The 21,625-nt window shown below is 38.2% G+C and overlaps 1 long non-coding RNA gene across 1 annotated transcript in view; it reads right to left on the minus strand.

Moving 5' to 3' along the window:
• Positions 1-239: 239 nt before the first annotated feature.
• LOC134761498 (uncharacterized) overlaps positions 240-21,625 on the minus strand; it is a 92,984-nt gene continuing 71,598 nt past the window's right edge. The window contains exons 5-7 of the long non-coding RNA XR_010140179.1: positions 20,867-21,070; positions 5,619-5,763; positions 240-3,185 (exon numbers count right to left, since the gene is read on the minus strand). This is a non-coding gene — a long non-coding RNA (uncharacterized LOC134761498). The remainder of the gene's footprint in view (positions 3,186-5,618; positions 5,764-20,866; positions 21,071-21,625) is intronic.

Below are 21,625 nucleotides of genomic sequence, written 5' to 3' on the forward strand. Positions count from 1 at the left end.
TGGGGAAAAGCGTGCTTTTGGCATGGTGCCGTGGTGGTGAGTGACTCCAAGCAAGACTTCAGGCTCCAAAGATAGCTATTGTTTCTCCCTCTTCTGCGCTCTCCTTCACAATTTCCTGGCACTGTGTAACAAATATATTTACCGAGTGAAGGCAGCTGTTAAGACAGTGCCCAGCAGTGTTTAAAATACCTCTCTCTCTCAATTCATATGTGGAGTCACTCTTTTTTTTTTTTTTTTCCCACCCTCTGAGGCAGAGGAGGCTATAGGGGAAGACACCATTGGCTGGATAATTTTCTGGAGCTCTCAGAAAGTACCTGGCACTGGGCAGGAGGATTTTCAGGTCAGGGCTGATCTTTGAGGAATCAGCTCCCTCCCAACATGCCAGTGGCCAGCCAGTGCTGATCAATAGTAATGAGATGACAGGTTGATATTAGTGAATAAAGCACTAAGCCATTTCCCCTGTAGAAGTACACAAATGCCTTGTCCTAACAGCATGAAACTATTGGAATTTTTCTAGGAAATGCCCGTGGGCTCTTACAGTAAATCTCTTTTGAGTATGGATAATTCATTCTTCTTTCTTTTAAAGCACAATGAATGTGCTCCTTCGGTCTGTGGTTCTCATTAGCCCTACTCATAGGCGGTTGAACTCTGCCTAGTCAGCATGATTCAGAAAGACACAGCTATCCATGGTGTGCAAAGTACTTTCATATCCTTCAGTGGGTATTTGGCATTGGGGGACTGCTCAGCACCCACATACCCCTCCAACCTGGGGGATGGAGGAAGGCAGTACTTGCCTCCCACTTTGGAAACTGACAGTGTCTCGATTTCCCTCTCCCCAACCCCTGGCAGCTGGAGAGTGGACTCATGATCTAGGCTCAGACAACTGGATGTTCCTCTCTGGGCCTTTGGGTTGTGAGCCAGGATGTAAATTTGGAGGGAATTAATTATTCATGGTGGTGGCTGCAACTTTCTGTGGTGAGGGCCTTGGTATCTAGCAGTGACTATGTTCTCTGCAGGCGTTCCTTTTGCAAGTAGCTGTGGGGCCCTTGGATACTGTGTGTTTTCCAGCCTTTGGGTTGGTAGTTTGAGTAACCTGATAAACTTCTAAAAATACCTTTCTGCTTAAGTTATCCAGAGTTGGATTCTGACCACTAGCAATGCTTTATCTTATTGAAGTCCCATTCAGCACAGAGGGTGTGGGAGGCCAGATATCCCTTTCTAAAGGACAAAGCTGAGGCTCAGCAAGCCCAGTGACTGGCTCACATTTTTGCCAGGCAGAGACAGAATTGAGATTTGAAGTGAGTCTGTGTGATCCGTGGGGGCGGGCCCATGTCTTTTTTAATGTAATATGTCCAGGACCTGGCAAAAGATCTTGCAGGAAACACTCGTGAGAATAATTCGACTCCATATTCAGCCTGCAGGGTATATTATTATCTCTATTTGGTGGGTGAGAGACTATGTTCTACAGTATATCAGGGAATTTCTGATATGAAAATGATAGTTGTTTTTTAGGAGACTAGGCTCCAGGCTGGACCACAATTGTAACTGGGACCATTTTTCTCTCCAAATCGATCCCATCATTCAGCGTTCTTGAAGGAGAGCATAGCATAGAAGAGCACAGCAGGGAAATGAAATCTAAAAAGGAGGGGCAGGGGAATGACACTTATTTAGTTAATTTATTTAGTTTTCAGCTAACATGCATAGAATGGTTACTCCGTTCTAGTAATATGCTAGGCACCTGACATCTATTTTATTTCATCCTAACAATGGTTAATGATTTGACACAGGTGCTATTATTGCCCTGAATTTACAGATGAGGAACCTGAGACTTAGGAAGGCTAAGTTCCTTGCCCCAGATCCACAGACAATAAGCCACAGCACCTAGTATACCTGACGTCATGGCCCAAGCCCCTGCCAATATATTATGCCAATGGGGCTTGTTGACATTTGCGTCTGGGGTTTGTTGATGACAGTTCACTGCTTTTGAGCACGTTTCACTACAAAAAAGGGTATAGAATTGCTTATGTAATTCCAAGATCATGGTCTTAAAAGAGATATACCTTCCTCCAATATTTTTATTTTTTTGTGCAGAAAAGTTGAAATTTGGAAGACTTGGCAAAGAGAGTGTTAATGTGCTAACATCAAATGAATTCCATGGATTTTCTATTCATTAAGGCCCATTTCCCTGCACATAACTCACCTCAGCTTGGTTATACTACTCCAGGGTATGCTAGTAAAAGGAGGAAAAACAGGGAAGCCAGCCAGAAAGAGGTGTTTTTGGCTGCAAAAATCAACTTACACCTACCAACAAAGTAAAACAGAAAGACTTTGCCAAACAGTAAATATCAAGTTCATTGCCTAAGCCCCAGAAGAAAACATATGAAGCAATTTATGATACCTTTTGGAGTCTATGGTCACCTGATAGTGCTTGGCTGTGAATTTTGGGAATTGCAATTCAGCAACTGGAAGGTGAATCAAAGTAGAAATTCTGGTCATTTTATAGCTTGGCTAAACCATCGGGGGATGGCAAGATATGAGTCTCCTTTGCCCTAGATAACAAAATGTGCATTTATTTATTCATGCTCTGATTAGTTTACTAAGCACCTACTATGTGCCAGGCAATTTTAGCATTACAGATAAATCAATCACCTATACTTGAAATATCCCTCTCTTGCAGAACTTACATTCTAGCCAGGAAAAAATGGATAGAAATAAGAAAATGAATAAATGAATGATCTCAGAGAAGGGTAAGTGACTTAAAGAAAATAAATCAGGTGCTGTGATGGATGGACGGTGACAGGTGAGGAGGGAGTAATTGAGGTTGGATGGTCTGGGAGGTCTCCCTCTGGCTCAATGTTAAGAAAAATCCAGACATTCAGAGGTCTGGAGTGGAACATTCTGGACAGGAGGGTCACCAAGTGCAAAGGACCCCAGGGAAAGGGAAACTGGTGTGTTGGAGAACGAGAAAGAACTGTGGGCCAGAACACAAGGAGAAGAGGGAGTGAGAGGGGTTGAGGTCAGAGGTCGGCACAGCCAAATCCTGCAGGGCCTCAAGTCATCATCTGTTCCTCATCCTAAGAACACTGTGAGGCACTTGAAGGTATTCAAGTGGAGCATTGATGTGTCTGATTTACAATCACTGAAGGCTTCCCAGGAAGTCTAAGCAGAGGATGGTTTGGAGATGCCTAGGAATAACAGCAGGGAGAAGGGATAGAACATAGTAGCCAGACCACAGTGGGGTCAGTGTTGCTGGACAGCAGCGTGCATCCAAAAGGTTATACCCAGAATGTTTTTTTAACTCTGCCTGCACATTTGAATCACTTTAGAAACTTTTTAGAAATATAGCTGTCTGCGGCTTACCCTTGGATATTTTGACTCAGTAGGTCTGGGAAAGTCATCTGTCTTTTAGGAAACAAAACAACAAGAGATTCTGAAGCACAGCCAGTATTGAGAACGACTGGTTTAAAGTGTTTTCACATTCACAATTTCTTTTGATTGTCCTGTAATCTGTGAAGTAACTGTTGTTGTCATGCCCATTTTATTGATGAGGACACTGAGGCTCAGAGAGAGTAAGTGACTTATTTAGGGTCACATAATTAGTGAGCAGAAGCCAGAATTCATTTTCTATGTGCAAACCTAATGCTCTTTCTCTGACCCTACCACATATCCCTGAACGTAGCCAGCAATCAGGTTACTGTCACTGTCTTTAAAAAAATTCAAAATACAGATGCGTGTTTACCATCAGGAAGCAGAAAGCAAAATAGAAATTTGGAAACAAAGTGGGAGCCCATGGCTGAAGGGTGGAATGTGGAGGCACCCCTACATGTTATCATTTACAAAGACGGATCTGATGGCAGGGAATCTGGAAGAGTGGCGAAAACTGTCATATCTGAGGGGATGTGTTGGGAACAGTTGGGAGAGGTTGTGGTGGAGATGATTAGGTGTGAGGAGAGGACGATGCTTCCAAGAATGAATATTCTAGTGGACACCTGTTGGGTTTTAGCTGCTTAGCAACCATTCCAGAAAAAATGGGCAGGGAAGAAGAGGAGCAGACAGGTGGAGATTTCTTCTTCATTGGCTCCTCTACCAGTGATTTGGAGTTGCTTGGACTCTGTTCATTTTAAGCCTGGTTTTGCAGCCTTCCCTTTGATCCTAGGATGCCTCCACATCTTCTAACAAATTCCCTTTTTGCTGTAGATGTCCAGAATGAGATTCCTTTGCTTTAAAAAAAAAATTACTCCTGTCGCTATTCAATATGGTGACCATTTAAAGAAGAAACACTGGCTGTGCAATACTCTAAGTTGGCAAGCAGGCAAAATTTACCTCCCATCTGGCCCTCTCCCACCACCCAGCCTCTCTGCACCTCTCTCTGTGAAGACAGTCACTGACTTCTTCCCCTTGATGCATGCCCTCCCTTTATTTACCATGATTGTCAACAAAGAGAGACACTGGATATTTGAGAAAGGACATTCTTCCAATTGATTCTTTATTTAGCAGCCAGAGAGATCTTTCTAAAATGAAATCTAATCATGGTGTTTCCCTGCTTAAAGCCCCCCAATTCTTCTTATTATTTCTAGGATAATGATGACTCATTAAAGTGGTCTGCAAGGGCCTGGGAGATGTGACACTTAACAGGACTTAACCTCATCTTGCCCTCTCTTTGATATCTATGCTCCAGCCACACACACAGTATTGCAGTTTTATAAAAAAAACTATGCTCCAGCTGTTTCAGGACCTTTGCACATTCTTTTTCCTTCCCTCAAAAAACTTTCCTTTCCCATTTAGCCTAGTTAACTCCTTTAGATTTCAGAACTGCATCATTTTCTCAGGTCAGCCTTGTCTGACCATCCTGATTAGATTAAGTCCCAGCTCTTCCCCACTAGTCAATGCACATTATGAAAGTAAGCCCCTGTCTGTTTTGTTCATCATTGTATTCCGAATCCACTGCATAACGTTTGGTACATAATGATAAAAATAAGACAACAGTAGCAATCATTATACCATATACTAAGTCCCTTCCATATATTAACTCCTCTAGTCTTCCTAAGAACGTTATGAGATAGGTTCCACCATTATTTCCATTTAAATATGGGAAACCTGATATAGAGAAGTTATGTGACTCGATAAAGATTACACAGGTAATAAGCATTGGAGCTAGGATGAAAACCTAGGCAATTTGTTTCCAAAATTAGCACTTTAAACTCTAATGCTTTCCTTCTCTGTACATAGTAGGCGCTCAATAAGAATTTGTTGAATGAAGAAATGAGTGAGGATAAGAATGAATAAACACATGGCTTCAGAAATCTGGAATGGAATTTCCAGAGGCCAAAATTCAGGTCCCTACTCTGTGACTGACACCTCCATGTAATTTCATATCTGAAGGCCTTTACTCCACCTGTGTGAAGGAGGGGAACTGAGACAGACAAGCATTAGGCACCAACAGCCTATAACTCCAAGCTGGCTTGACTTAAAAGGCCACATCTGGATTCAGCTCTTGGGTTTTGAAACCTTAAAACAAAAAATGGCTGGATGGAGAGCTTATTCTTTAGATCACAAGAGAATTCAGGGCCCCTGGGAGATGAAACAATAAAAGGAAAGACCATATGAATGGAACTTACATCGTGCTTACAGACCAAGCAAAGAGGAAGTCATCTGCCCTTCTCTGCCTATCATTTTTGGTATTGCATGAGGTGGGATTTAGGGGATAATTATCGACAATCACTTCCTTCTTGAGATATGTTCATTATTAGCAGTTGTGAATGCCTGCTGGAGAAACCAGAGTTATTTTTTTTGCTTTTCCTAATGTAGTTATACAAAAGTCTCATTGCATTAATACTTTTGAAATTGTGCTGTAACTGAAGCTACAGAAAACCGCTCACCAGGGATCCTGAGCCTTGCAAACAAGTCTCTCTAAGCCTGCATGAAAAATGCAGACATGCCCCTCTGTTGCTAGTTAAGCTTGCTGGGACTTTAATGCATGCCTCCTACAGCATTTTAGACCCAGGCCCCAGGCGCAGGCTCCCACCCCTACCTCCAAGGCTGCCACCAGGGTCCTATGTGCCTCCTAAACACTTGGCTGCTGCACTTGGGACATTTTATTGAGGCAGCTTTACTGGAAGGATCCAATTACAGGGTATGGCAAGTTAGATTCAGTGCCCCGGTTAACAATGCTACAGAGAACACTGAGGTTCCTTTAGCCCTTCCTGGTCCGAAAGAAATGAATAGAGGTAATGACAAACAGTCCCTGAGATGGCTGCTGCTTCTGGACACGAACACTCCATTGGGTTTTAAAAAAGGTTTATGTGTGTATTCATGCATAAAAAGCAATGCATCGTAGTTGCAAAGAAAAAAAGTCAAACAATAGGAAGTAGAGTAAAAAGCAGGACTCTCCCCTCCTACCCTTATAACTTCCCCCGAGGTAGGCACTGTTTTCAGTTTGTTGTATATCCTTCAAGGTCTTTATTACATTTACAAACAAAATCATATTATAGTTAAAAAGTTTTCTGTCCATGTTTTTCTGCAACTTAATTTTTTTTCTTTACAATAAATCATGGGTGTTTTCAACAATTCATACGAAGTTACTTTATTCTTTTTAACTGATGCATCACAGTGCCTAGTGTGTCTATAGTACTATTCTCTTAACCACTTCTACTGTTGATACATATTAAGATGTTTCCAAAATTTTGTCTATTACAAATAATGCTGCAGTGAATATCTTTGTAGTTTCTTTGAACACACTGTGCACACATGAAAGAATTTCTATAGGGTAGATTCCGGAGAGTTATTCACAGTGTTAAATAAAAATATTAGTTCTAGAACATTCAAGTGCAGCTTTCCCCAGAGCTCAGACAAACCTTCTGAGGGGCTTGTTTTTTAAACAAATATAATTTAGAAAATAAATAATGCTACAATCACATGACATAGATTCACATATTCTCTCTTTCATAACTCTCTCTCCTCCAGTCAGTTCAACAGTCAGCCCCACAGGTAACCACTGTTATTAGTTCCATAGGTTTTCTTCCAATGCTTTTTATGGATAAACAAGTGAATATGAATGAACATTTATTTTCCCCTATGTTTATGTAAAAAGCAACACATTTTTACACTGTTCTACCCTTGCCGTTTTCTCTTATCCATGTATCAGATCTTTCCATATAAATATATAGATTTCTCATTATTTAAAAAAATTAATAGACAATTTTTAGGGAAGTTTTTTGGTTTATGGAAAAATTGAGTATAAATATGTATTGCAATTGACAAATCAGTATTGATACATTATCAGTAGTAAAAGTCATAATTTACATTAGGGATCACTGGTGTGCTGTACACTTTTATGAGTTTAGACAAATGGATAATGTCATGTATCCATTCTTGTGCAGTACCAAACAGAAGAGTTTCATTACCCTAAGAATCTCCTGTGTGTTCCACCTATTCGTCCCTTCCTCCCTCACTCCAAGTCTCTGACAACTACTGATCTTTTTACTGTCTCTATGCTTTTGCCTTTTCCAAAATATCATCTAGTTGGAATCATACACTATATAGCCACATAGTTGGAATCATACAATATATAGCCACATAGTTGGAATCATACAACATATAGCCTTTTCACACTGGCATCTTTCAATTAATAACATGCATATTAGGCTGCTGCGTGACTTTTTGTGGCTTAGTATTTTTTTTTTGGTATTACTGAGTAATATTCCATTGTATGGATATACCAATTTCTGTTTACCTATTGAAGGATATCTTAGTTGCTTCTAAGTTTTGGCAATTATGAATAAAGCTACTATGCACATTCATTTGCAGGTTTTTATGTGGACATATGCTTTTTACTCATTTCCATAAATACTAACCAGTGTAATTGTTAGATCATATAAGACTAAGTTTTGCTTTGGAAGAAATTGCCAAATTGTCTTCCAAAGTGACTGCACCAATTTTCATTCTCGCCAGCAATGACTGTGAGTTCCTGTTGTTCCACATCTTTGTCAGCATTTTGTGTGGTCTGTCTTTGGAAGGTTAGCCATTCTAATAGGTGTGTAGTGGTATCTCATTGTTGTAATTTGCAGTTCCCTGATGACATATGATGTGGAGTATGTTTTCGCATACTTATTTGCCTCTGTATAGATCCTTTGGTGAGACATTTATTCAGATCTTTGGCTCACTAAATTTGTTTGTTTGTTATTTTGTATTGTTGAGTTTTAAGAGTTCTTTTTTGTTTTTTTGAGACAGAGTTTTGCTCTGTTGCCCATGTTGGAGTGCAGTGGTGCGATCTCGGCTCACTGCAATCTCCGCCTCCCAGGTTCAAGCGATTCTCCTGCCTTGGCCTCCTGAGTAGCTGGGATTACAGGCGCCTGCCACCATGCCTGGCTAATTTTTGTATTTTTAGTAGAGATGGGATTTCACCATGTTGGCCAGGCTGGTCTCGAACTCCTGACCTCAGGTGATCCTCCTGACTCGGCCTCCCAAAGTGCTGGGATTACAGGCGTGAGCCACTGTGCCTGGCAAGAGTTCTTTGTATATTTTGGATATAACTCCTTTATCAGATACGTTTTGCAAATATTTTCTCTCAGTATATGACTTACCTTTTCCTTTTTAAGTTTCTTTTGAAGAACAGAAGTTTTAAATTTTAATAAAATCCAACATCCTTTTTTTTTTTTTCTTTCATGGATTTTGCTTTTATGTTCTATCTGAAAACTCAAGGCCAAACCTAAGGTCAGTTAGATTTTCTCCTGTGTTATCTTCTAGGAGTTTTATAGTTTTTAATTTTACATTTAGGTCTATGATCCATTTGGAGTTAATTTTATAAAATGTAAAGTCTGTGTGTAGATTTATTTATTTTTGTATGTACATGCCCAGTTGTTTTCACCATTTGTTGAAAAGAATTTTTTTTTTTGTCATTTAATTACCTTGGCTCCTTCTTCAAAGATCAGTTGGCTATATTTGTGTGGTTCTGTTTCTGGGATCTCTGTTGATCTATAGGTCTATTCTTTCATCAATACCACATTATTTTGATTATTGTCATTTTATAATATATCTTAAATTTGTGAAGTGTTAGCCCTCCCAAACTTGTTCTTCTTCAGTGTTATGTTGGCTATTCTGAGTCTTTTGTATTTCCTGTATAAATTTTAGGGTCACTTTCTTGGCATTTACAAGATAACTTGCTAGGATTTTACTGGGATTGTGTTGAATCTCTAGATCCACTTGAGAAGAACTGACAACTTAAAAATACTGGGTCTTCCTACACACAAATATAGACTATCTCTCCATTTATTTAGACTTTCTTTGATTTTTTTCATCAGCGTTTTAAAGTTTTCTTTATATAGACCTTGCACATATTTTTGTTATATTTATATGTAACTGTTTCACTTTTGGGGAAGTGTTAATGTAAATAGTGTTGTGTATTTTATTTTAAATCCCAATTGTTCATTGCTGTTATATAGAAAAGTGATTAACTTTGAGTATTAACCTTGTGTCCTGCAACCTTTCTATGATCACTTATTAGTTCCAGGATGTTTTCTGCTGATTTCTTCTTAAATTTTCTACATAAACAATCATGTCATCTGTGAAAACAAGACAGTTGTATTTCTTCCTTCCCAATCTGTATATCTCTTACTTTTCTTGTCTTATTGCATTAGCTAAGACTTCTAGTAGGTTATTGAATAGAAGTGGTGTTATGATCTGAATGTGTATGTCTCTTAAAAACTCATGTGTTGAAACTCAGTCCCCAGAGCAATAGTATTAAGAGGTGGGGCCTTTGGGAGATAATGCGGTCATGAGGGCTCTGCTCTCATGATTGGGATTAATGCCCTTAAAAAAGAGGTACAAGGAAGCTTGCTTCCCCTTCTACCAGGTAAGAACCCAGTGTTTACCCCTTGAGCAATGAAATTTCTTTAGTTTGTAATTTATCCGGTCTATGGTTAATTGTTAGAGCAGCCGTGACGGACTAGGACAAATGATGAGAGGGGATATCCTTGCTTTGTTCCCATTCTTAGGGAGAAGGTATCTAGAAAGTCATAATATGTATGATGATAGCTATAGAGTTTTTATAGATACTCTTCATTTAGTTGGAGTAGTTTGCCTCTTTTCTTAGCTTGCTGAGAGTTTTTATTATGAATGTGGGCTGGGTTTTGACAAATGCTTTTTCAAAATTCATTTATATAGTCATACGACTTCTTTACTCTATTGAGTAAAGGGTATGGATTAAACTAATTTATTTCTAATGCCAAGCCAGCTATGCATACCTAGAAGAACTCCCTTTTGTTCATAATGAATAATTATTTCATACATTATTGGATTCAATTTGCTAATATTTTGTTGAGAATTTTTGTATCTATATTCATAACATCAGTTTGTAATCTCCATTCTTGTAATGTCTTTATTTTGGTATTAGGCTAGTTCTGGCTTCATAAAACAAGTTAGGAAGTGTTACATCTGCTTCTGCCTTCTGAAGGAGATTGTAAATAATTAGTGTCACTTCTGCCATAAATATTTGGTGGAATTCATCAGGAAAACATCTGGGCTTTGTGTTCTGTTATAAGTCTGTTCACATTGTCTATTTCTTTTGGGGTGAGGTGGAAGTTTAATAGATGGTGTCTTTCAAGAAATTGGTCCATGTCATCTAAGTTATTTAATTTAAGGCATATAGTTATTAATAATATTCCTTTATTATCCTTTTAATGTCCACAGAAACAATACCAACGGTCTTTCTTTCATTTCTGATATTAGTAATTTGTGTTTTCTCTCTTGTTTTCTTGGTTTGCCAGACCAGAAGTTTATAACTGTCATTGACCTTTTCAAAGAACCAGCTTTTGATTTTTTTTTTTAGGTTTTGTAGTTCTTCTGTTTGCAATTTCATTGATTTATGCTCTAAATAGTATTTTTTTCTTCTGCTTACTCTATATTTCATTTGATCTTTTTTTCTAGTGTCTAAGGTAGAAATTTAGATTATTGATTTTAGATCTCTCTTCTTTTCTAATATATGGAATTGCTATAATTTGCCTCTAGGCATTGCTTTCATTGCATCCCACATTTTTTTCCTTCCAACTTTTATTTAAGGTTAAGGGGATGCACGTGCATGTTTGTGACATAGGTAAATTTTGTGTTATGGGGGTTGGTGTACAAATTATTTTGTCACTCAGGTAGTGAGCATAAATGCAGTTTTTCAATTCTCACCCTCCTCCCACACTCCCCCTTCAAGTAGGCTCTGGTGTCTATCCTTCTTTGTGTCCATGTATACTCAGTGTTTAGCTACCACTTGTAAGGGAGAACATGCAGTATTTGGTTTTCTGCTCCTGCATTAATTTGCTTAGGATAATGGCCTCCAGCTGCATCCATATTGCTGCAAAGGACATAATTTCATTCTTCTTATGACTGCATAGTATTCCATGATGTATATGTATCACGTTTTCTTTATCCAGTCCACCATTGATGGGCATCTAGGTTGAGTACATGTCTTTGCTGTTGTGAATAGTACTGCAGTAAACATAAGTGTACATTGCTGGGTTGAATGGTACTGCAGTAAACATAAGTGTACATTGCTGGGTTGAATGGTAGTTCTGTTTTAAGTTCTTTGAGAAATCTCTAACCTGCTTTCCACAGTTGCTGAACTAATTTACATTCCCACTAACAGTGTGTAAGCTTTCTCTTTCCTCTGCAACCACACCATGTTATTTTTTGACTTTTTAATAATAGCCATTCTGACTGGTGTGAGATGGTATCTCATTGTGGTTTAGATTTTGATTTCTCTAATGATTGGTGATATTGAACATGTTTTCATATACTTGTTGGCCACATGTATATCTTCTTTTCAGAAGTGTCTGTTCATATCCTTTGCCCACTTTTTAGTGGGGTTGTTTTCCACTTGTTGACTTGTGTAAGTTCCACATAGATTTTGGATATTAGACCTTTGTTGGATACATGCTTTGCAAATATTTTCTCTCATTGTGTAGATTGTTTACTCTGCTGATAGTTTCTTTTGCTGAGCAAAAGTTCTTTAATTAGGTCCCACTTGTCAATTTTTGTTTTTGTTGCAATTGCTTTTTGGAGTCTTCATCATGAAATCTTTGTCTAGGGTGGTATTTCTTAGGTTTTCTTCTAGGTTTCTTATAGTTTTAGGTTTTACACTTAAGTCTTTAATCTATCTTGAGTTGATTTTTGTATATGGTGAAAGAAGAGGGTCTAGTTTCAATCTTCTGCATATGGCTAGCCACTTTTCCTAGCACCCTTTATTGAATAGGAAATCCTCTCCCTATTGCTTGTTATGGTTGACTTTGTCAAAGGTCAGATGGTTGTAGGTGTTCATTTTTGTTTCTGGGTTCTCTAACCTGTTCCATTGGTCTATGTGTCTGTTTTTGTTCCAGTGCTGTACTGTTTTGATTACTGTAGTCTTGTAGTATAGTTTGAAGTCAGGGAATGTGACTCTGGCTTTGTTCTTTTTTGCTTAGAATTGCTTTGGCTATTTAGGCTCCTTTTTGGTTCCATATAAATTTTAGAATAGTTTTTTCTAATTGTTTGAAAAATGTTATTTGTAGTTTGACAGGAATCCACTGAATCTGTAAATTGCTTTGGGTAGTATGTTCATTTTAACAATATGATTCTAACTATGAGCATGAAATGTTTTTTCATGTGTGTTGTCTCTAATTTCTTACAGCAGTGTTTTGTAATTCTCATTGCAGAGATCTTTCACTTCCCTGGTTAGCTGTATTACTAGGTATTTTGGTTTTTTGTGTGGCTATTGTGAATGGAATTGCATTCTTGATTTGGTTCTCAGTCTGGATGTTATTGGTATATAGAAATGCCACTAATTTTCATTCATTAATTTTGTATCCTGAAACTTTGCTGAAGTTGTTTATCAGATCTAGGAGCCTTTGGGCAGACTATGGGGTTTTCTAGCTATAGAATCATATCATCTACAAAGAGAGACGGTTAAACATCCTCTTTCCCTATTTGGATGCCTTTTATTTCTTTCTCTTGCCTGATTGCTCTGTCTAGGGATTTCAGGACTATGTTGAATAGGAGTGGTTTGAGTGGGCATCATTTTCTTGTTGTGGTTCTCAAGAAGAACGTGTCCAGCTTTTGCTCATTCAGTATGATGTTGGCTGTGGGTTTGTCACAGATGGCTCTTATTATTTTGAGGTATGTTTCTTTGATTGGCTTAACTTATTGAGAGTTTTTATTATGAAGGGATGTTGAATTTTATTAAAAGCTTTTTGTGCGTTTATTGAGATGATCATGTGTTTTTTGATTTTAGTGTTTATGTGTTTACATGATAAATCACATTGATTTGCATATGTTGTTTATGTTGCATACATTGAATCAACCTTGCATTCCAGGAATAAATCCTACCTGATCATGGTGTATTAGTTTTTTGATGTGTAGCTGGATTCATTTTGCTAGCATTTTGTTGAGGATTTTTGCATCTGTGTTCATCACGGATATTGGTGTGAAGTTTTTTCTTTTTGTTGTGTCTCTGTCAGGTTTCGGTATCAGAATGATGCTGGCCTTATAGAATGAGGTAAGGAGGAGGTCCTCCTTTTTGATTGTTTGGAATAGTTTCAGTAGAAATGATACCAATTCTTTATACATTTGATAGAATTCGCTGTGAATCTGTCTGGTCTAGGGCTTTTTCTGGTTGGTAAGTTTTTTATTACTATTTTGGAACCTGTTATTGGTCTGTTCGGGGTTTCAATTTCTTCCTGGTTCAATCTTGAAAGGTTGTATGTTTCCAGAAATTAACTTATCCATTTTTTTCTAGGTTTTCAAGTTTGTGTGGGTAGTACACATAATAGTCTCTGAGGGTTGTTTTTTGTTTTTTTTTTTGCATTTCTGTGGGATTGGTCATAATTTCACCATTGTCATTTTCGATTGTGTTTATTTGAATCTTCTTTCTTTTTTTTTCTTTGTTAGTCTAGCCAGCAGTCTATCAATCTTATTTATTCTTTCAAAGAACCACCTTTTTATTTTATTGATCTTTTGTATGGTTTTTTATACTCCATTTTGTTCAGTTCATCTCTGATTTTGGTTATTTCTTTTCTTCTGCTAGCTTTGGGGTTGGTTTGCTCTTGGTTTTCTGGTTCCTGTAGGTGTGATGTTAGGGTGTTAATTAGAAATCTTTCTAACTTTTTGACGTGGGTGTTCAGTGGTGTAAAGTTTCCTCTTATCACTGCTTTATCTGTATCCCACAGATTCTGGAAGTTCTATCTTTGTTTTCATTAATTTCAGAGAAGTTTTTTATTTCTGGCTTAATTTCGTCATTTGCCCAAAAGTCATTCAGGAGTCAGTTATTTAATTTCCATGTAATTGTATGGTTGTGAGAAATTTTCTTTGTATTGATTTCTATTTTTATTGTGTTGTGATCCAAGAGTGTGGTTGGTATGATTTAGGTTTTCTTGAATTTGTTGAAAATTGTTTATGGCAAGTATGTGGCTGATTTTAGAGTATATGCCATAGGGAGATGAGAAGAATGTATATTCTTTTGTTGGGTGGAGTGTTCTATAGATGTCTGTTAGGTCCATTTGGTCAAGTGTTGAGTTTAGGTCCCAAATTCTAGTTTTCTGCCTTGATGATCTGTCTGATAGTGTCAGTGAAGTGTTGAAATCTCCTGCTATTATTGTGTGGTTATTTAAGTCTCTTCTTAGGTCTCTAAGAACCTGTTTTGTGAATTTGGGTGTCCAGTACTGAGTGCATATATATTTAGGATAGTTAAGTCTTCTTGTTGAATTGAACTTTTTATCATGTAATTCCCTTCTTTGTTCTTTTTGATAGTTGTTGGCTTAAAGTCTGTTTTTTTTTTTTTTTTCCTGAAATAAGAGTAGCAACCCCTGCTCTTCTTTGTTTTCCATTTATTTGATAGATCTTTCTTCATCCCTTTACTTTGAGCTCATGGGTGTCATTGCATGTGAGATGGGCCTCTTGAAGACAGCATACAATTGGGTCTTGCTTCTTTATCTGACTTGCCAGTCCATACCTTTTAAGCGGGGTGATTAGCCCAAGTATGTTCAAGGTTAATATTGATATGTGCAGATTTGATTTTGCCATTGTATTATTAGCTGGTTGTTATGTAGACTTGATTGTGTAGTTGCTTTATAGTGTCCATGGTCTTTGTACTTAAGTTTGTTTTTGTGATGGCCAGTAACAGTCTTTCATTTCCATGTTGAGCACTCCCTTAAGGACCTCTTGTAAGGCAGGTTTCATGGTAATTAATTCCATTTAGCAATTGCTTGTCTGAAAATGATTTTATTTCCCCTTTGCTTATGAAGCTTAGTGTGGCCGGATATAAAATTCTTCTTTGGAATTTCTTTTCTTTAAGGATGCTGAATATAGGCCCCCAATATCTTCTGACTTTTAGGGTTTCTACTGAAAGTTCCACTGTTAGCCTGATGGGGTTCTCTTCGTGGGTATTTTTTCTTTCATGTTGACTTTGGAGAATCTGATGACTATGTGTCTGGGGGATGGTTGTCTTGTATAGTATCTTGCAGGGATTCTCTGAATTTCCTGAATTTGAATGTTGACCTCTCTTAGTGAGGTTTGGGAAATTTTTGTGGACAATATTCTCAAATTTTCTTGCCCCCTCTCTCTCTTTTAGGGACACCAATGAATCATAGATTTGCTCTCTTTACATAATTCTGTACTTCTTGGAGGTTTTGTTCATTTTTAAAAATTCTTTTTTCTTTATTTTTGTCTGAATGAATTGATTTGAAGGACCCATCTCAGAGTCTTTGAGTTCTGAAATTCTTTCCTCAGCTTGGTCTAGTCTGCTGTTAATACTTCTGATTGTATTATGAAATTCTTGCAGTTCATTTTTCAGCTCTATCATACCCCTTTGGTCCTTTTCTTAAGACGAATATTTCATCTTTCAGCTCTTGACTTATTTTACTGGATTTCTTATATTCCTTCAATTGGCTTTCAACATTATCCTGGATCTCAGTGATCTTTATGGCCATCCAGATTCTGAATTCTATTTCTGTCATTTCACAGTCTGATTAAAAACCATTACTTGGGAGCTGGTGTAATCATTTGGAGGTAAGGAGACACTCTGACTTTTAGAGTTGCCAAAGTTCCTGTGCTGGTTCTTTCTCATCTGTGTGGGCTGATGTTCCTTTAATCTTTGAAATTGCTATTCTTTGGGTGGTGCTTTTTGCCTTTATATTCTTTGATGTTCTGGAGGATTTGTCTGTAGTATAAGTTGGGTTTAGATGACTGGCTTTGTTTCTGAATGGTTTTAGAGGGCCAAATCTCAGCTCAGTACTCCTGAGCAGTGTGTTGTAACCCTAAAGGGCTTGGACCATGCCAATGGGTTTGTTTGGCTGCTAGAGGTTAAGTACCTGCTGCACTGAAGGGGCCAAGGTGTTCCCAGTCTGGTGGCAACAGCACTTCAATGCTGGGGGCTGGGGCGGGGGGGCTTGTGGTGCCAGGGAAAGCACTTCATTAGGATGATGGCAGCAGGGTCCATGCTTGTGTGTGTGCACCTGTAGTGTTGGTGTGGTGGGATCTGTGTGCATATGCACTAGTGGAGGTGAGGTGATGACAATGAGGTCTGCAGACATGCACATGCTGGCAAAAGCAATGTGGAGAGACTACATGCGAATGCACATTGTGGGGGACCCATCTGCAAAAAGCTCTCTGATGGTTAAGTAGAATGTGCCAGTGAAAGAGCTATGGTGGTTGCCACTAAGAAGTGCCCTGGTTGGGCATCTGAGGCTGCAAGTGGGTGCAGCCAGGCAGGAACCCTGGGTGGTGGTGGGGGGGGGGGTTGCTCAGATCATACTGGTCCCATCCCATGGCAAGATATCCCTGTCCTGTCCACTTCTGACAGTCAACAAAGGCCAAAGCCACCTACAGGAGTGTGGCAAGCCTTGGGGGATGAGCATTCCTTGCTGGGTTCCACTCGGCCATTCCCATGTCATACCCTCTGGGCTCCTTCAAGGTTGGAGTCCTGCTCCTTCCAACTCTCTAAACAGCACTTCCTGCCAGCTCAAATGTCCATGGGGATCATGAGGTCTCCTGCAGTTAGGATTCTGGAGGTTCGTGGTGAAAGTGGGCCACTCATGCCTATTTAACTCATCCTTTCCCCAGGAGCTGCGCAGGGCCAGGAATGAGTCCTGGTGCTTGGCAATCTTATGCAGGGTTCCCAGCTTCCTCCTTCTTCAGCCCAGAGTATTTGTCCTCCCTTTGTCCATTCTCAATGCCTTCCTTCTGAAGATCTGCTCAGAGTGTGCCATTCTTCTTGATGGTGTGGTCTTTCAGTGGGAGAAGCTCTTCCTGGCTGCACCTAGTCAGCCATCTTGGGTCCTCTCTTCATCCCAAAAGTTTTGATAAGTTGTATTTTAATTTAATTTTGAATATTTAAAAATTTCTCTTGATACTTTGACTCATGGGTTATTTCGAAGAGTGTTTAATATCTAAATATTTTGGAATTTTCCAACTATCTTTGTTATTAATTTCTAGTTTAATTCCACTGTGGTCTGAGAACATATTTTGCATAATTTCTATTCTTTTAAATGATTTGATATGTATTTTATGGCCCATAATGTAGCCTATTTTGGTGAATGTTCCATGTGAGCTTGAGAAGAATGTGTATTCTGCTGTTCTTGGATAAAGTATTCTATAAATGTCAATTAGATCCAGTTGATTGATGGTGCTGTTCAGTTTGACTATACCCTTACAGATTTTCTCCCTGCTGGATCTGTCAATTACTGAGAGGAGTTTTGAAGTTTCCAACTACAATAGTGGACTCATCTATTTTTCCTTGCAGTTCTATCACTTTTTGCTGCACATTTTTTTTGATGTTTTGTTGTTAGGCACATACATGTTAAGAATTACTGTGTCTTTTTAGAGAATTGACCCTTTTACCATTATGTAATGTCCCTCTTTATCTCTGATAATTTCCTTTTCTCTGAAGTCTGTTTCATCTGAAATTAATATAGCAACTCCTGCTTTATTTTGATTAGTGTTTGCATGGTATGTCTTTCTCCATTCCTTTACTTTTCATCTTTCTGTGTCTTTATGTTTAAAGTAAGTTTCTTGTAGACAACATATAATTGAGTCTTGTTTTTTTTAAAATACATTTTGACAGTCTCTGTCTTTTAATTGGTATATTTAGACCATTAACATTTAAAATACTGATATAGTTGTATTGATATTGGTCCCATTTGTAACTATTTTGTAGTCATTACCCTTGGTATTTATTTCTTTTTGGTCTTCCACTTTTTCTTCTGTCTTCACTGGCTTTAATTGAACATTTTAAATTTCATTTTCTCTCCTATCTTAATATATCCTTTATACTTGTTTTAAAAATTCTTTCATTGTTTTCCCTAGAGTTTGCAATATACATAGATCATTAATTTAATTTCACTTTTATATGGACACTAAACCATGGGCACATATTCTGTGTGTATGTGTGTGTGTATGTATCTTTCAAGATTTTCTCTTTATGTTGACTTTCTACAATTTGAGTATAATATCTATATGATGTGTGTCATTATTTTTGGAAAATTCTCCTCCATTATTACTTCACTATTACTTATTATTGCTTTTTTATTACCTATTATTTCTTCTGATCGTTTCTTGTTATTTTCCTTCTGGTATTCTCATTACAGATATGTAATCTTTTGTAACTGTTACACAGCTCTTGGATATTCTGCTTCTTTTAAAATTTTTTTCTCTTAGTTTTTCAGTTTGAGAAGTTTCTATTGGCATATCTTCAAGTTTACTGATTGTTTCCTCAACTATATCCAGTCTACACATAAGCCCATCAAAGGCATTATTCATTTCTGTTACAGTGGTTTTGATTATTATCTTAAAAAAATTCCCTCTTAAAGTTTCCATCTTTTTTTTTTTTGAGATGGAATCTCACTCTCCCAGGCTGGAGTGCAGTGGTGCAATCTCAGCTCACAGCAACCTCCACCTCCCGGGTTCAAGTGGTTCTCGTGCCTCAGCCTCCGAGCAGCTGGGATTACAGACGTGGGCCACAATGCCCAGCTGATTTTTGTATTTTTAGTAGAAGTAGGGTTTCACCATGTTGGCCAGGCTGGTCTCGAACTCCTGACCTCAAGTGATCCACCCATCTCAGCCTCCCAAGTTGCTGGGATTACAAGAGTGAGCCACTGCACCCGGCTAAGTTTCCATCTTTTTGCTTTCATTACCCATCTCTTCTTGCATGTCATCTACTTTTTCTGTGAGAGTCCTTAGCTTACCAATCAGTTATTTTAAGTTCCCAGTCTGATATTTCCCAAGTCTCTGCTGTATCTGAGTCTGGTTCTGATACTGGGTTTGTTTCTTCAAGCTGTATTTTTTGCCTTTTAGCATGCCTTTAATTTTTTTTTTTGAAAATTAGACATAGTATATTAGGTAAAAGGAACTGAGATAAACAACGCTTTAGTGTGAGATTTTATGTTGATCTGGCTAAAAGGCTGGGTTTACTGCTTGCAATGGCTAAAATTTCCTGTAGTGTCCTTGTTTTTGTCTCCCTGTGTATCTGTGCATTTGCTGAGATACTCCTTCTTAAATAGAGTCAGAGCTTTGCAGTTCTTTCAGCTATACTCCCTCATTATTACACATGAGCCCTGCTGATGTGATGGTAAGGTTTGGGATGTGGGGAAGCATTCTATATACCTGTGATTAGGTCTTAGTCTTTTAGTGGACCTATGCCCTTCTTCTGTAACGTTCAAAAATGCATCATCTTGGCTTTTTTTTTTTTTTTTTTTTCTGGTTAGGTGAGTCAGGAAGGCTAGCAGAGGCTACAAGGTGTTTCTCACCTCTGAAGTTAGTTGAGCTTCCGTAAAATAGTTTCCATTGAGGATAGAGCTTCACTACTCAGAATACAATGCTCTGGGTGTATTTCTAAATGGTTACTTTTCCTTTCCCTAAACTGACAGATCAGGGTTATATCCCCTACCCCATCTTCACTCTGGTAACCTGTTGGGGCTCTTGGAGGTAAAACTCATGAAAGTGTGGGGTCCACCTAAGGCTGAGCACCAGAGATTTTTAATATCTCAAGCTAGTCCAAGCTCAGGCTCCAGCAATTAGTCAATTACCTTTTGAATGTTCCTACCAGGTTCCAGCTAAAGCTGCTATCCTAAGTCTGATTCTCTGTATTCTCCTATCTCTCCAGTTTTGGGAGACAGTTTGACAATTTGCCCTGTGACCTCAGATCTCTGATGTATCTCAGAAAAGTTGTTTATTTGCAGTTTGTTCAGCTTTTTTCCTGTTCTGGAGACCAGATGTCTCCTCCTTGTTTATTTATTTATTTAATCTTATTTTTTTATAGCTGAATAGTGTTCTATTATATGAGTGTACCATAATCTATTTAATCAGTCTCTTATCATACACAATTAGAATGATTCCATTTTTTGCTATAAAAATCCCCAGTAAATGCCATTTTTTGCTATTATAAGTAATCCCCAAATGTAGGGCACTGTATTTGTGAGCCAGTGTACTGGTAGGATAAATTCCAAGAACTGCAATCACTTGGACAAAAAGTAGTTATAATTTTTATGGACATTGCAAAACTACCCTTCACATGGAATTGTACTAGTTGGCCCTCTTACTAACAATATATGAGAGGGTATGTTTTCTCAAAGGCTCAGCAAAATTGTATATTAACAAATGTTTGGATTTTTGTGATTGTGTTATGGTAATGGATACTATCTCATTTTACTTTTAATTTGTAGCTATCTCATGATGTTAGGCTTGTATTCCATTTTATGTTGCTGCATCAAAATTACCACAAACTTAGAGATTTAAAACAACAGACATTTATTATCTCTCAGTTTCTGTGGCTCCAGATTCCAGGCATAGCTTAACTGGATTCTCTGTAAGGCTGCAATCAATGTGTCAGTGAGGACTGAATTGTTACCTAGAGACTCACCTGGAGAAGAGTCCATTTCCAACATCACTCAGGTTGTTGGCAGAAATATATTTTTTGCAGTTGTAGGATTGAGGCTCTAGCTTCCTTTTGGCTCTTGGCTATCAGCTGGTGGCCACTTTTGAGGCTGCCCTCAGTTCCATACTACGTGGGCCTTCCAACAGGCTGTCTTATTTATTCTGCAGTGTAAAAACTATCTGCAGAAACCTACATAATGAGAGAAAATATTTGGAAACTACACATCTGACAGAGGTCTAATATCCAGAATCTATAGGAAACTTAAATCAAGCAAGAAACAAACAACTCCATTAAAAAGTGGGCAAAGGACATGAACAGACACCTTTCAAAAGAAGACATACATGCAGCCAACAAACATATTAAAAAAATGCTCAACATCACTAATCATTAGAGAAATGCAAACCAAAACTACGGTGAGACACCATCTCACACTAGTGCTATTATTAAAATGTCAAAAAGATAACAGATGCTGGTGCAGTTGTGGAGAAAAGGGAATGCTTATACACTGCTGGTGGGAATGTAAATTAGTTCAGCCCTTGTGGAAAGCAGTTTGACAATTTCCCAAAGAATTCGGAGGAGAATTACCATTCAATGCAGCAATCCCTTTATTGGGTATATACCCAAAAGAATGTAAACTGTTTTAGCACAAAGACACAAGTATTCTCATGTTCATTGCAGCACCATTCACAATACCAAAGACATGGAATCAACCTAAATGCTCATCAGTGGTAGACTGAACAAAGA

The sequence above is a fragment of the Pongo abelii genome, chromosome 4, assembly GCF_028885655.2.
Source record: "Pongo abelii isolate AG06213 chromosome 4, NHGRI_mPonAbe1-v2.0_pri, whole genome shotgun sequence".
Lineage (NCBI taxonomy): Eukaryota > Metazoa > Chordata > Mammalia > Primates > Hominidae > Pongo > Pongo abelii.